We start from the raw sequence: 14,791 nt of genomic DNA, 5'->3' as shown, positions 1-14,791 counted from the left end.
GGCAATTGGCAAAATTTATCAAAATTATGTATACCCTTTGAGCCCCAACACTACTTCCAGGAAGATATCCTGCAGGTACATTTTCACATGTGGAAGGGACGTATGTTCAAGTTTATTTTTGAAGCATTGTTTTTAATAGCGATGATTGAAAACAACCTAATGTTCGTTAAGAAAGGCTATTTAAATAACTTATTGGCACATCCAAACAATGGAATACAGTACCATGCAGCTATAAAAAGGAAGAGGTACCTCTTTACTGAAATGGAAAGATATATTGACATATTAAAAAAAACAAGGTGCAGAACAGTATGTATAAGATGCTAACATTTGTATAAATAGGAGAGGGGAAGAATACACACAAAAACCCACAATGTCTGTTTGTATATGTATAGAATATCTAACAAAGATACATAAGAGGAAGTTCCCTGGTGGCCTAGTGGTTAGGATTCCAGACTTTCACCGCTGTGGCCTAGGTTCAGTCCCTGGTCAGGGAACTGAGATCTTGCAAGCCACGTGGCACGGCCAAAAAAAACCCCAAACAAACAAACAAACAAAAAACCACAAAGATACATAGGAAACTGATACAGGATTGCCCATGGGGAAAGGTATTAGGTGAAAAACTAGTGGGATGAGAAGGAGATTTTTTACTGTATACCCTTTTATAATTTTTAGAATTTGAATCATGTGAATGTAATACCAAGTCATAAAATTAAATTGAAAAATTAAAATCATATTCCTTTCAAATATCCCTAGAGCTACTCTTTATAGCTTATCAAAAAAATTCTAAATTCCTTCATTTGGCATTCAAGACCACTACCGTTGGTCTCTAGTTTACATTTCCAGGCTTATCTCCCATTGTCCCACTGCACTCCACCTAGAAAGAAACTGCTGTCTCACAAATTTGCCTTGTACTTTGTCTTCAGCATACTGACATATACATCCTTCCTTCTAGCCTAAGGTACTGTGTTTACCACATCAGCCTAGCAAAATTTACTCAATTCTTTAACATACAGCCAAAGTATCACCTCCTCCAGGAAGCTTTCTATAATTCCTCAACTACAAGTGATTTCTGTCTCCTTTTAACTTTGCAGCCCCTTTTCTTTCTCCCTGGGCATTTAGAAATTATTATATTACAGCAACAGTAGAAACAACAAATATCAAAACAGTACTTCCTCACTAACTCTTTAAACCTTGCCTAGAGTTGATGTTAGCATGAGCATCCAGAACTCTGGGGCCCAGTTCTTCAAGTTGCAGAGCTTCCCTTCTGGGCTGACATCCTGCTGGACGATGCAGGAACTTGTGACAGCAGCAGAGATAATGAGACGAAGGAGATTTTCTGAAACACCAGTAAGAGATCAAGCCAGAGTTCTGGGTGCTTACCAAGATCCAGTCTGGTCTCTGGGCTACAGAGGGGGTGGTGGAGAGGCTGCCAGGCAGTGGCAGCATCTCTTCAGTGCTAGGTCCGGCCTGACTGCAGCACCAGGCCATAAAGCAGGAGGAATAGAGGAAGGTACATAAACACACAGGCTGGTCTCTCACCACCAATACACTCGGGTTATAGAGTCCACAAGAGCAGTCACCCTAACCTGGTAAACTGATTCAATACAACAGTGATTGCTACCACAACAAAACATTTGAAAAAGCTTTTTTCACTGCTCTGCTTAAGACCTTTTAGGGCCTAAGCTTATTAGTAGTATCTTACCGTTAGAGTTCTTTTTTTTAAATTTTTTTTTATGCTTTTTCTTCCTTTTTTGGGGGGGTGGGGTGGGGTACGTACCAGGCACTATTTGAAGTACTCTCACATGCATTACATTAAAATTCCATTTTTTCATTCCTACCACTACCAAAATAGCTTTTGTCAAGGTCATCATATTGCCAAACTTCTGGTCCATTTTTAGTTCTCTTAGTCAATCAGCAACTTGATGTAATTGATTACTTCTTTTTATTATAACAGCTTTTTAGGTATTTATATACCATAAAATTCATCCTTAAAATCCCTTAAAAATGTACAATTGAGTGGCTTTAGTATATTCAGAGTTATGCAACCATCAATTCTAGAACATTTCCATCACCCCCAAAAAGAACTCCCTATCTATTAATAGTCACTCTCCAATCCCCTTTGTCCCCAGCCTCTGGCAACCACTAATCTACTTTCCAGTTCTATGGATTCTGGACATTGCATGTAAATGGATTTATATAATATGTGGCCTTTTCTGACTGGTTTCTTCAACTTAGCACAATGTTTTCAAAATTGACCCATGTTGTAACATGTATGGGTACTTCATTTCTTTTTGTGGCTGAATAATATTCCATTACATGGATATAGCACATTTTGTTCATCCATCCATCAGTTGATGGACTTTTGTTTTGTTTTGTTTTGTTACCACTTTTTGGCTATTATGAATAATGTTGCTATGAACATTTATGTACGAGTTTTTGCATGGACATATATTTCGATTCTCTGGTATATACCTAGAAATGGAATGCTGGGTTATATGGTAACTCTGTGTTTAACATTTTTGAGGAACTTCTAGACTGTTTTCCAATGTGGCTGCACCATTTTACATTTCTACCAGCAATGTATGAGAGTTCAAATTTCTCCACATCCTTGCCATTCTATTTTTATTATAGCCATCCTAGTGGGTGTGACTGGTATCTTCTAGTTTTGATTTGCATTTCCCTAGTGGCTAATGATGTGGAACATCTTTTCATGTGCTTATTGGCCGTTTTTATGTTTTCTTTGGAGAAATGTCTATTCAAGTCCTTTACCCGTTTTTAAATTGAGCTGTTTGTCTTTTTCTGTTGAGTTGTAAGGGTTCTTTATATGTTCTGGATATAGGTCCCTTATATACAAATTATACAAATCTTTTGTATATATTTTTTCCCCAATCTGTAGGTTGTCTTTTCACTTTCTTGATGGTGTCCTTTGAAGCATAATTTAAAAAAAAAAATTTATTGTGGTAAAATATACAAAACATAAAATTTATTATTTTAATCATTTTAAGTTTATTCACATTGTTGTGCAACCATCACCACCATTCAATCTCCAGATCTTTTTAATCTTTCCCAGCTGAAACTCTGTACCCATTAAACTAACTCCCCATTCTCTCCTCCCCCCAGCCACTGGCAATCACCATTGTACTTTCTGTCTCTATAAATTTGACTGCTCTAAGTACGTCATATAAGTGTATTTGCACAATATCTGTCCTTTTGTGGCTGGCTTATTTCACTTGGCATAATGTCTTCAAGGTTCATCCATGTTGCAGCATATGTCAGAATTTCCTTCCTTTTTAAGGCTGAATGATATTCCATTGTATGTATATATACTACATTTGTTTGTCCATTTATCCATTAGTGGACACTTGGGTTTCTTCTACCTTTTGGCTATTGCAAATAATGCTGCTATAAACATGGGTGTACAAATATCTGTTGGAGTTCTTGCTTTCATTTCTTTTAGGTATATACGCAGAAGTGGCATTGATGGATCATATGGTAATTCTCATTTTTTTTGAGGAATTGCCATATTATTTTCCACAGCGGCTGCATCATTTTACATTCCCAACCACAGTGCACACAGGTTCTAATTTCTCCACATCCTTGCTAAATAACACTTGTTACTTCCTGGTTGGTTTTTTTGTTTGTTTGTTTTGTAATAGCCATCATAATATGGGTATGGAGTAGAGCACAAAAGTTTTAAATTTTGATGAAGTTCAATTTATCTATTCTTGTGTTGATTTTGCTTTTGGTTTCATAGCTGAGAAACCACTGTCTAATCCAAGGTCACAAAGATTAACTCCTATGTTTTTTTCTAAATGTTTTATAGTTTTATTTAGCTCTTACATTTAGGTGTATGATTCATTTTGAGTCGATTTTTGTATATGGTGTGAGATAGGGTCCAGCTTCCTTCTTAAGCATGTGTATGTCTAGTTATCTCAGCACCGTTTGTTGAAAAGAACATGCTTTACCCATCGAATGGTCAAAAATCAACTGGCCATAAATGTAAGAGTTTATTTCTGGACTCCCGATTCTATTCCATTGATCTTTAGTCTATTCATATGCCTCAATTTCTTTTTTTTTTTTCTTTTTTTATTTTTTGGCCACGCCACGCCAAATGTGGGATCTTAGTTCCCGACCAGGTTTCGAACCCGTGCCCCCTGTGTTGGAAGCACAGAATCTTAACCACTGGACCGCCAGGGAAGTCCCTTGATTTCTTCTTTTTGAAATACTTTCTTCACCTGGCTTCCAGAACACCTTTCTGTCTTGGTTCTCGTCCAACATTATTGACCATTCCTTCTCAAGTCATCTTTGCTAGTCCCTCCTTATCTTCCTAACCTTGTAGTATCCCAGGATTCAGTCCTGACTACTACTTTTTATTTATACTCACCTCCTAGGTAATATGTTTCAATCTCATGATTTTCATAAGCATTCCCAGATTTATATCTGGCCCAGATATTGTCCAGGAACAGCAGATTCCACATCTACTTAACATCCACATTTCCATGTGAATAGGCATCTCAGATTTGACGTATCCAAAACCAAACTTCTGATCCTTCTCCCTAAGCCCTGCCAAACCTGCTTTTTCCTATAGTCTTCCTTTTTTTTTTTTTTTTTTATAAATTTATTTATTTATTTTTGGATGTGTTGGGTCTTAGTTTCTGTGCAAGGGCTTTCGCCAGTTGCGGCGAGCGGGGGCCACTCTTCATCGCCGTACGCGGGCTTCTCACTGTCGCGGCCTCTCCCGTTGCGGAGCACAGGCTCCAGACGCGCACGCTCAGTAGTTGTGGCTCACGGGCCTAGCCGCTCCGCGGCATGTGGGATCTTCCCGGACCGGGGCACAAGCCCGTGTCCCCTGCATTGGCAGGCGGATTCCTAACCACTGCGCCACCAGGGAAGCCCCCCTATAGTCTTCCTTACCAGTAAATGGCAACTCCATTCTTGCAGCTAGCTGCTCAGGCCCAAATAGAGTCATTCTTGACTTCTTTTCTTTCACAACCCATATCCAATCAGTTAGTAAATTCTGCCTGCTTTGCCTTTAAAAAATATCCCGAATGTTGGGCTTCCCTGGTGGCGCAGTGGTTGGGAGTCGGCCTGCCAATGCAGGGGACACGGGTCCGGGCCCTGGTCTGGGAAGATCCCACATGCCGCGGAACAATTGGGCCCGTGAGCCACAACTGCTGAGCCTGCGCGTCTGGAGCCTGTGCTCCGCAACGAGAGGCCGCAATGGTGAGAGGCCCGCGCACCGCGATGAAGAGTGGCCCCTGCTTGCCGCAACTGGAGAGGGCCCTCGCACAGAAACGAAGACCCAACACAGCCAAAAATAAAATAGATGAATAAATAAATAAATAAATAATTTAAAAAATAAAAAACCATCTCAGGCTGCATCCATATAGACACTGAAAGGGCTAACCCTCGTTCTGTTTCATCAGCATTGTGCCATTAAGAGAATCTACCCTATTTATAAAAAAAAAAAAAAAAAATCGCGAATCTTACCACTAATATCTTTATCTAAGTCACCATTTTCTCTTGTCTAGATGATTGTGGTAGTCTAGCTGATCTCCCTGCTTCTACCCTTGTCCCTCTACAGTCTGTTCTCCCCAGCCAGAGTAATCCTCATAAAACTAAGTCAGATCATATCACTTCTCTGTTCAGGACCTTCCAGTGATTTTTCTGTCTTACTCAGAATGAAAGCCAAAGTGCTTATAAGGGCCTGTAGAGCCCTATTTGAAATGGTACTCTGTGGCAAACTTGTTCCTTCACACCAGTCATGCTCTCACCTAAGGCTTTGCACTTGCTGTATGTTCTGACTGGAATACTTTTCTCCTACCACTCTGAATAGCTTCTTTACTCATTTCTTTCAGGTCTCTGCTTAGATGTCACTTTATCGATGAGGACTCCCTGACAATCTTTTATAAAATTTTAATAGCATACCATCACCACAGAGGACAATATCTTCTCCCCTTACCTGAATTTTTCAGCAGAGTCCCCATCATACATGATACAGTACACATAGTTCCAGATTCTGGAACCAGAATGCCTGTTTTGAATTTTGGCTTTGCCACTTGCTGTGACTTTAGGCAATTTTCTTAACATCTCTGATCTTCATTTTAATCAACAGAAAATGGAGATTATAATAGTATTTACCCAGTAGGGTTGTTGTGAGAAATAAATGAGCTTACTCAAATAAAATGCCAGATGTATAATGTGTTCACTTGGTGTGAGCTACTATCATCATCTTCATCATCATTATTAGTTGTCTGCTCCTCCTACTAGAATAGAAACTTCTCAAGATCAGGGTTCACTGCTGCATCAGCATGAGAACAGTACCTAATGTGCAGTAGGTTCTCAGTAAGTATTTAAGAGATGAATCCTCACAATAACCCTGGGAGATTGCAGGTCTTATCCTCTTTTTACAGATAAGGAAATGCAGGCTCAGATAAGATGAGTGCCTCAAGTCTTTTGACTCCCAAGTAATGGAGTTAAGATTGTTTTAACAATGAGGAAGTATGTCACTTCCTTATAAGGTGGACTATCTGGAAGAGTGAGATCATTCTTAGGGGTCAGGAATTTTCCTGCAAAGAAAGTGTTATATAGACATATGTCACTTAAATTGAAAACTAAATCTGAGTGGAAAAATCCTAAGGCATTTTAGGCAGTTAGGAAGCACAAAAAATTTGATTCCTAACAAGAAAAAGTTTTTTTAAACAAGAAAATGTTTGTCCAGTGGGTGGGACAAACTGAAGGGACTAGTACAGCAGTTCTTTGGGGTCTGGAAAATGGTACAGATTATTGGCTAAGAGACCTATCTTTTCTCTTAGGCAAGACACATGTTCTTTTTTTATTTTTATCTTTTTTATTTTAAATTTTTTTTTGAATTTTATTTTATTTATTTTTTTATACAACAGGTTCTTATTAGTTATCCATTTTATACATATTAGTGTATATGTGTCAATACCAATCTCCCAATTCATCCCACCACCACCACCACTGCCCCACCCCCTGCTTTCCCCCCTTGGTGTCCATATGTTTGTTCTCCACATCTGTGTCTCAATTTCTGCCCTGCAAACCAGTTCATCTGTACCATTTTTCTAGGTTCCACATATAAGCGTTAATATACGATATTTGTTTTTCTCTTTCTGACTTACTTCACTCTGTATGACAGTCTCTAGATTCATCCACGTCTCTACAAATGACCCAATTCGTTCCTTTTTATGGCTGAGTAATATTCCATTGTATATATGTACCACAACTTCTTTATCCATTCGTCTGTTGATGGGCATTTAGGTTGCTTCCATGAACTGGCTATTGTAAATAGTGCTGCAATTAATATTGGGGTGCATGTGTCTTTTTGAATTATGGTATTCTCTGGGTATATGACCAGTAGTGGGATTGCTGGGCCGTATGGTAATTCTATTTTTAGTTTTTTAAGGAACCTCCATACTGTTCTCCATAGTGGCCGTACCAATTTACATTCCCACCAGCAGTGCAAGAGGGTTCCCTTTTCTCCACACCCTCTCCAGCATTTGTTGTTTGTAGATTTTCTGATGATGCCCATTCTGACTGGTGTGAGGTGATACATCATTGTAGTTTTGATTTGCGTTTCTCTAATAATTAGTGATGTTGAGCAGCTTTTCATGTGCTTCTTGACCATCTGTATGTCTTCTTTAGAGAAATGTCTATTTAGGTCTTCTGCCCGTTTTTGGATTGAGTTGTTTGTTTTTTTAATATTGAGCTGCATGAGCTGTTTATATATGTTGAAGGTTAATCTTTTGTCCGTTGATTCATTTGCAAATATTTTCTCCCATTCTGAGGATTTTCTTTTTGTCTTGTTTGTAGTTTCCTTTGCTTGGCAAAAGCTTTTAAGTTTCATTAGGTCCCATTTGTTTATTTTTGTTTTTATTTCCATTACTCTAGGAGGTGGATCAAAAAAGATCTTGCTGTGATTTATGTCAAAGAGTGTTCTTCCTATGTTTTCCTCTAAGGGTTTTATAGTGTCCAGTCTTACATTTAGGTCTCTAATCCATTTTGATTTTATTTTTGTGTATGGTGTTAGGGAGTGTTCTAATTTCATTCTTTTACATGTAGCTGTCCAGTTTTCCCAGCACCACTTATTGAAGAGACTGTCTTTTCTCCAGTGTATATCCTTGCCTCCTTTATCATAGATTAGTTGACCATAGGTACGTGGGTTTATCTCTGGGCTTTCTATCCTGTTCCATTGATCTATGTTTCTGTTTTTGTGCCAGTACCATATTGTCTTGATTACTGTAGCTTTTTAGTATAGTCTGAAGTCAGGGAGTCTGATTCCTCCAGCTCCGTTTTTTTCCCTCAAGACTGCTTTGGCTGTTCGGGGCCTTTTGTGTCTCCATACAAATTTTAAGATTTTTTGTTCTAGTTCTGTAAAACATGCCATTGGTAATTTGATAGGGGTTACACTGAATCTGTAGATTGCTTTGGGTAGTATAGTCATTTTCACAATGTTGATTCTTCCAATCCAAGAACATGGTATATCTCTCCACCTGTTGGTATCATCTTTAATTTCTTTCATCAGTGTCTTATAGTTTTCTGCATACAGGTTTTCTGTCTCCCTAGGTAGGTTTATTCCTAGGTATTTTATTCTTTTTGTTGCAATGGTAAATGGGAGTGTTTCCTTACTTTCTGTTTCAGATTTTTCATCATTAGTGTATAGGAATGCAAGAGATTTCTGTGCATTAATTTTGTGTCCTGCAACTTTACCAAATTCATTGATTAGCTCTAGTAGTTTTCTGGTAGCATCTTTAGGATTCTCTATGTATAGTATCATGTCATCTGCAAACAGTGACAATTTTACTTCTTCTTTTCTAATTTGTTTTCTTTTATTTCTTTTTCTTCTCTGATTGCTGTGGCTAGGACTTCCAAAGCTATGTTGAATAATAGTGGTGAGAGTGGACATCCTTGTCCTGTTCCTGATCTTAGAGGGAATGCTTTCAGTTTTTCACCATTGAGAATGATGTTTGCCATGGGTTTGTCGTATATGACCTTTATTGTGTTGAGGTAGGTTCCCTCTATGCCCACTTTCTGGAGAGTTTTTATCATAAATGAGTGTTGAATTTTTTGAATTTTGTCAAATTTTGACAAAAGGTCAAAAGCTTTTTCTGCATCTATTGAGATGATCATATGGTTTTTATTCTTCAATTTGTTAATATGGTGTATCACATTGATTTGCATATATTGAAGAATCCTTGCATCCCTGGGATAAATCCCACTTGCTCGTGGTGTATGATCCTTTTAATGTGTTGTTGGATTCTGTTTGCTAGTATTTTGTTGAGGATTTTTGCATCTATATTCATCAGTGATATTGGTCTGTAATTTTCTTTCTTTGTAGTGTCTTTGTCTGGTTTTGGTATCAGGGTGATGGTGGCCTCATAGAATGAGTTTGGGAGTGTTCCTTCCTCTGCAATTTTTTGGAAGAGTTTGAGAAGGATGGGTGTTAGCTCTTCTCTAAATGTTTGATAGAATTCACCTGTGAAGCCCTCTGGTCCTGGACTTTTGTTTGTTGGAATATATTTGATCACAGTTTCAATTTCATTACTGGTGATTGGTCTGTTCATATTTTCTATTTCTTCCTGGTTCAGTCTTGGAAGGTTATACCTTTCTAAGAATTTGTCCATTTCTTCCAGGTTGTCCATTTTATTGGCATAAAGTTGCTTGTAGTAGTCTCTTAGGATGCTTTGTATTTGTGCAGTGTCTGTTGTAACTTCTCCTTTTTCATTTCTAATTTTATTGATTTGAGTCCTCTCCCTCTTTTTCCTGATGAGTCTGGCTAAAGGTTTATCAATTTTGTTTATCTTCTCAAAGAACCAGCTTTTAGTTTTATTGATCTTTGCTATTGTTTTCTTTGTTTCTATTTCATTTATTTCTGCTCTGATCTTTATGATTTCTTTCCTCCTGCTAACTGGATTTTGTTTGTTCTGCTTTCTGTAGTTCCTTTAGATGTAAGGTTAAATTGTTTGTTGTATCCATTCAGCAAGCCTGTGTCTTCTGGTTGGATCATTTAATCCATTCACGTTTTAGGTAATTATCGATATGTATGTTCCTATAACCATTTTCTTAATTGTTTTGGGTTTGTTTTTGTAGGTCCTTTTCTTCTGTTGTGTTTCCCACTTAGAGAAGTTCCTTTAGCATTTGTTGTAGAGCTGGTTTGGTGGTGCTGAATTCTCTTAGCTTTTGCTTGTCTGTAAAGCTTTTGATTTCTCCATCAAATCTAAATGAGATCCTTGCAGGGTAGAGTAATCTTGGTCATAGGTTCTTCCCTTTCATCACTTTATTTGTTTTTTTTTTTTCACACACACACACTGTATTTTATTTTTACAAGAGATAAATAGACTGACACCAAGCACTGTAAATGGATGACCACAACAAAAGCAACAATGATTGCAGTTACCAAACACGAAACACACTCACACTATGTCATAATATTGACATTCAGTCCAGTAATCCTCCACTGTAACAGCTCCTTTACTTTGCAGTGAAAATTGATTTGTATATTCTTTGCCTCTAAGTCCTTGTGGGATTTTTTTTTCTTTCTTTCTTTCTTTTTATTTATGGCTGTGTTGGGTCTTCGTTTCTGTGCGAGGGCTTTCTCTGTTTGCGGCAAGTGGGGGCCACTCTTCATCGCGGTGCACGGGCCTCTCATTATCGCGGCCTCTCTTGTTGTGGAGCACAGGCTCCAGACGCGCAGGCTCAGTAATTGTGGCTCACAGGCCTAGTTGCTCCGCAGCATGTGGGATCTTCCCAGACCAGGGCTCGAACCCGTGTCCCCTGCATTGGCAGGCAGATTCTCAACCACTGCGCCAGCAGGGAAGCCCTGGGATTTTTTTTTTTTAATTCAAACAGAAAGTCACAAAAATTATAATCATCCTCATCAGTTCACTCAGTCCCATGTAATTAATTTTTTTTTTCATCTTGATCTTTTGTTAGCACTTTTATGAGTTCATCAGTTTTTCATTAGAGTTCTGAAGATGCTTATTCATTCAGTTCAGCAGTACGGTTACCAGAAACCTGTACTTGTCAGAGTCTTTTCTATGAATTCCTTGAAGATGAACCCCTTTTATAGGAACATATTTGCAAAAGCATCAGAGTACACCCAGAACTGTCTGTAAATGACAAAAGACTTAAAAATGACCACAGTTAAAGATTTGATGAAAGTTCATAATAGTGCAGTTGACAAGGAAATTTAGTTATTTCTGAGATATACATTTTAAAGTAATAACTAGAATTATGACTTATAACATTATACCAGAACATATAAGATTTTTAGAAATTTCACATAATGTCTGAAACGTTTATATTAACATATTTCCATACAGATAAACCAATGAAAGTTTAGTATTAGTTGTTTTGTTTGTTTGGTTTTTTATACTGCAAGTTCTTATTAGTCATCAATTTTATACACATCAGTGTATACATGTCAATCCCAATCGCCCGATTCAGCACACCATCATCCCCACCCCACTGCAGTTTTCCCCCCTTGGTGTCCATATGTCCATTCCCTACATCTGTGTCTCAACTTCTGCCCTGCAAACCGGCTCATCTCTACCATTTTTCTAGTTTCCACATACATGCGTTAATATACGATATTTCTTTTTCTCTTTTTGACTTACTTCACTCTGTATGACAGTCTCTAGATCCATCCACGTCTCAACAAATGACTCAATTTCGTTCCTTTTTATGGCTGAGTAATATTCCATTGTATATATCTACCACAACTTCTTTATCCATTCGTCTGTCAATGGGCATTTAGGTTGCTTCCATGACCTGGCTATTGTAAATAGTGCTGCAATGAACATTCGGGTGCATGTGTCTTTTTTTTTTTTTTTTTTTTTTTTTTTTTTTTTTTTTTTTTTTTAAACATGACATTCTGCATTTCATTCCTCTGTAAACAGGGGATGGATAATATCCAGAAGTATGGCAGGCAGAAGAGAGAGAGTAGGCAGAGAGAAGGAAAGTTACAGGTTCGTTCATTCATTCATTCATTCATTCATTTATTTATTTATTTATTTATTTATTTATTTATGGTTGGGTCTTCGTTTCTGTGCGAGGGCTTTCTCTAGTTGCGGCGAGCGGGGGCCACTCTTCATCGCGGTGCGCGGTCCTCTCACTATCGCGGCCTCTCTTGTTGCGGAGCACAGGCTCCAGACGCGCAAGCTCAGTAATTGTGGCTCACGGGCCCAGTCGCTCTGCGGCATGTGGGATCTTCCCAGACCAGGGCTCGAACCCGTGTGCCCTGCATTGGCAGGCAGATTCTCAACCACTGCGCCACCAGGGAAGCCCGCATGTGTCTTTTTGAATTACGGTTTTCTCTGGGTATATGCCCAGTAGTGGGATTGCTGGGTCATATGGTAATTCTATTTTTAGTTTTTTAAGGAACCTCCATATTGTTCTCCATAGTGGCTGTATCAGTTTACATTCCCACCAACAGTGCAAGAGGGTTCCCTTTTCTCCACACCCTCTCCAACATTTGTTGTTTGTAGATTTTCTGATGATGCCCATTCTAACAGGAGTGAGGTGATACCTCATTGTAGTTTTGATTTGCATTTCTCTAATAATTAGTGATGTTCAGCATCTTTTCATGTGCTTCGTGGCCGTCTGTATGTCTTCTTTGGAGAAATGTCTATTTAGGTCTTCTGCCCATTTTTGGATTGGGGTGTTTGTTTCTTTAATATTGAGCTGAATGAGCTGTTTATATATTTTGGAGATTAATCCTTTGTCCGTTGATTCGTTTACAAATATTTTCTCCCATTCTGAGGGTTGTCTTTTCGTCTTGTTTATGGTTTCCTTTGCTGTGCAAAAGCTTTGAAGTTTCATTAGGTCCCATTTGTTTATTTTTGTTTTTATTTCCATTACTCTAGGAGGTGGATCAAAGAAGATCTTGCTGTGATTTATGTCAAAGAGTGTTCTTCCTATGTTTTCCTCTAAGAGTTTTATACTGTACAGTCTTACATTTAGGTCTCGAATCCATTTTGATTTTATTTTTGTGTATGGTGTTAGGGAGTGTTCTAATTTCATTCTTTTACATGTAGCTGTCCAGTTTTCCCAGCACCACTTATTGAAGAGACTGTCTTTTCTCCATTGTATATCTTTGCCTCCTTTGTCATAGATTAGTTGACCATAGGTGTGTGGGTTTATCTCTGGGCTTTCTATCCTGTTCCATTGATCTATGTTTCTGTTTTTGTGCCAGTACCATATTGTCTTGATTACTGTAGCTTTGTAGTATAGTCTGAAGTCAGGGAATCTGATTCCTCCAGCTCCGTTTTTTTCCCTCAAGACTGCTTTGGCTATTTGGGGTCTTTTGTGTCTCCACACAAATTTTAAGATGATTTGTTCTAGTTCCGTAAAACATGCCATTGGTAATTTGATAGGGATTGCATTGAATCTGTAGATTGCTTTGGGTAGTATAGTCATTTTCACAATGTTGATTCTTCCAATCCAAGAACATGGTATATCTCTCCACCTGTTGGTATCATCTTTAATTTCTTTCATCAGTGTCTTATAGTTTTCTGCATACAGGTCTATTGTCTCCCTAGGTAGGTTTATTCCTAGGTATTTTATTCTTTTTGTTGCAATGGTAAATGGGAGTGTTTCCGTAATTTCTCTTTCAGATTTTTCATCATTAGTATATAGGAATGCAAGAGATTTCTGTGCATTAATTTTTTATCCTGCAACTTTACCAAATTCATTGATTAGCTCTAGTAGTTTTCTGGTGGCATCTTTAGGATTCCCTATGTGTAATATCATGTCATCTGCAAACAGTGACAGTTTTACTTCTTCTTTTCCAGTTTGTACTCCTTTTATTTCTTTTTCTTCTCTGATTGCCGTGGCTAGGACTTCCAAAACTATGTTGAATAATAGTGGTGAGAGTGGACATCCTTGTCTCGTTCCTGATCTTAGAGGAAATGCTTCCAGTTTTTCACCATTGAGAATGATGTTTGCCATGGGTTTGTCGTATATGGTCTTTATTATGTTGAGGTAGGTTCCCTCTATGCCCACTTTCTGGAGAGTTTTTATCATAAATCGGTGTTGAATTTTGTCAAAAGCTTTTTCTGCATGTATTGAGATGATCATATGGTTTTTATTCTTCAATTTGTTAATATGGTGTATCACATTGATTGATTTGCGTATATTGAAGAATCCTTGCATCCCTGGGGTAAATCCCACTTGCTCGTGGTGTATGATCCTTTTAATGTGTTGTTGGATTCTGTTTGCTAGTATTTTGTTGAGGATTTTTGCATCTATATTCATCAGTGATATTGGTCTGTAATTTTCTTTCTTTGTAGTGTCTTTGTCTGGTTTTGGTATCAGGGTGATGGTGGCCTCATAGAATGAGTTTGGGAGTGTTCCTTCCTCTGCAATTTTTTGGAAGAGTTTGAGAAGGATGGGTGTTAGCTCTTCTCTAAATGTTTGATAGAATTCACCTGTGAAGCCCTCTGGTCCTGGACTTTTGTTTGTTGGAAGATTTTTAATCACAGTTTCAATTTCAGTTTGTGATTGGTCTGTTCATATTTTCTGTTTCTTCCTGGTTCAGTCTTGGAAGGTTATACCTTTCTAAGAATTTGTCCATTTCTTCCAGGTTGTCCATTTTGTTGGCATAGAGTTGCTTGTAGTAGTCTCTTAGGATGCTTTCTGTTTCTGTGGTGTCTGTTGTAACTTCTCCTTTTTCATTTCTAATTTTATTGATTTGAGTCCTCTCCCTCTTTTTCTTGATGAGTCTGGCTAATGGCTTATCAATTTTGTTTATCTTCTCAAAGAACCAGCTTTT

The 14,791-nt window shown here is 38.1% G+C and overlaps 1 protein-coding gene and 1 long non-coding RNA gene across 7 annotated transcripts in view; one reads left to right on the top strand and one right to left on the bottom strand.

Annotated features, from left to right (window-relative positions):
- UNC13B (unc-13 homolog B) overlaps window positions 1–14,791 on the top strand; it is a 243,211-nt gene that overhangs the window by 184,910 nt on the left and 43,510 nt on the right. The gene's annotated exons all lie outside the window — the stretch shown is intronic.
- Window positions 1–14,791, bottom strand: part of LOC309663862 — a 113,562-nt gene that overhangs the window by 93,971 nt on the left and 4,800 nt on the right. The gene's annotated exons all lie outside the window — the stretch shown is intronic.

The sequence above is a fragment of the Balaenoptera physalus genome (assembly GCF_965194825.1).
Source record: "Balaenoptera physalus genome assembly, chromosome: 7".
Taxonomy (NCBI): domain Eukaryota; kingdom Metazoa; phylum Chordata; class Mammalia; order Artiodactyla; family Balaenopteridae; genus Balaenoptera; species Balaenoptera physalus.
This window is presented reverse-complemented; position numbering and strand designations above follow the sequence as displayed.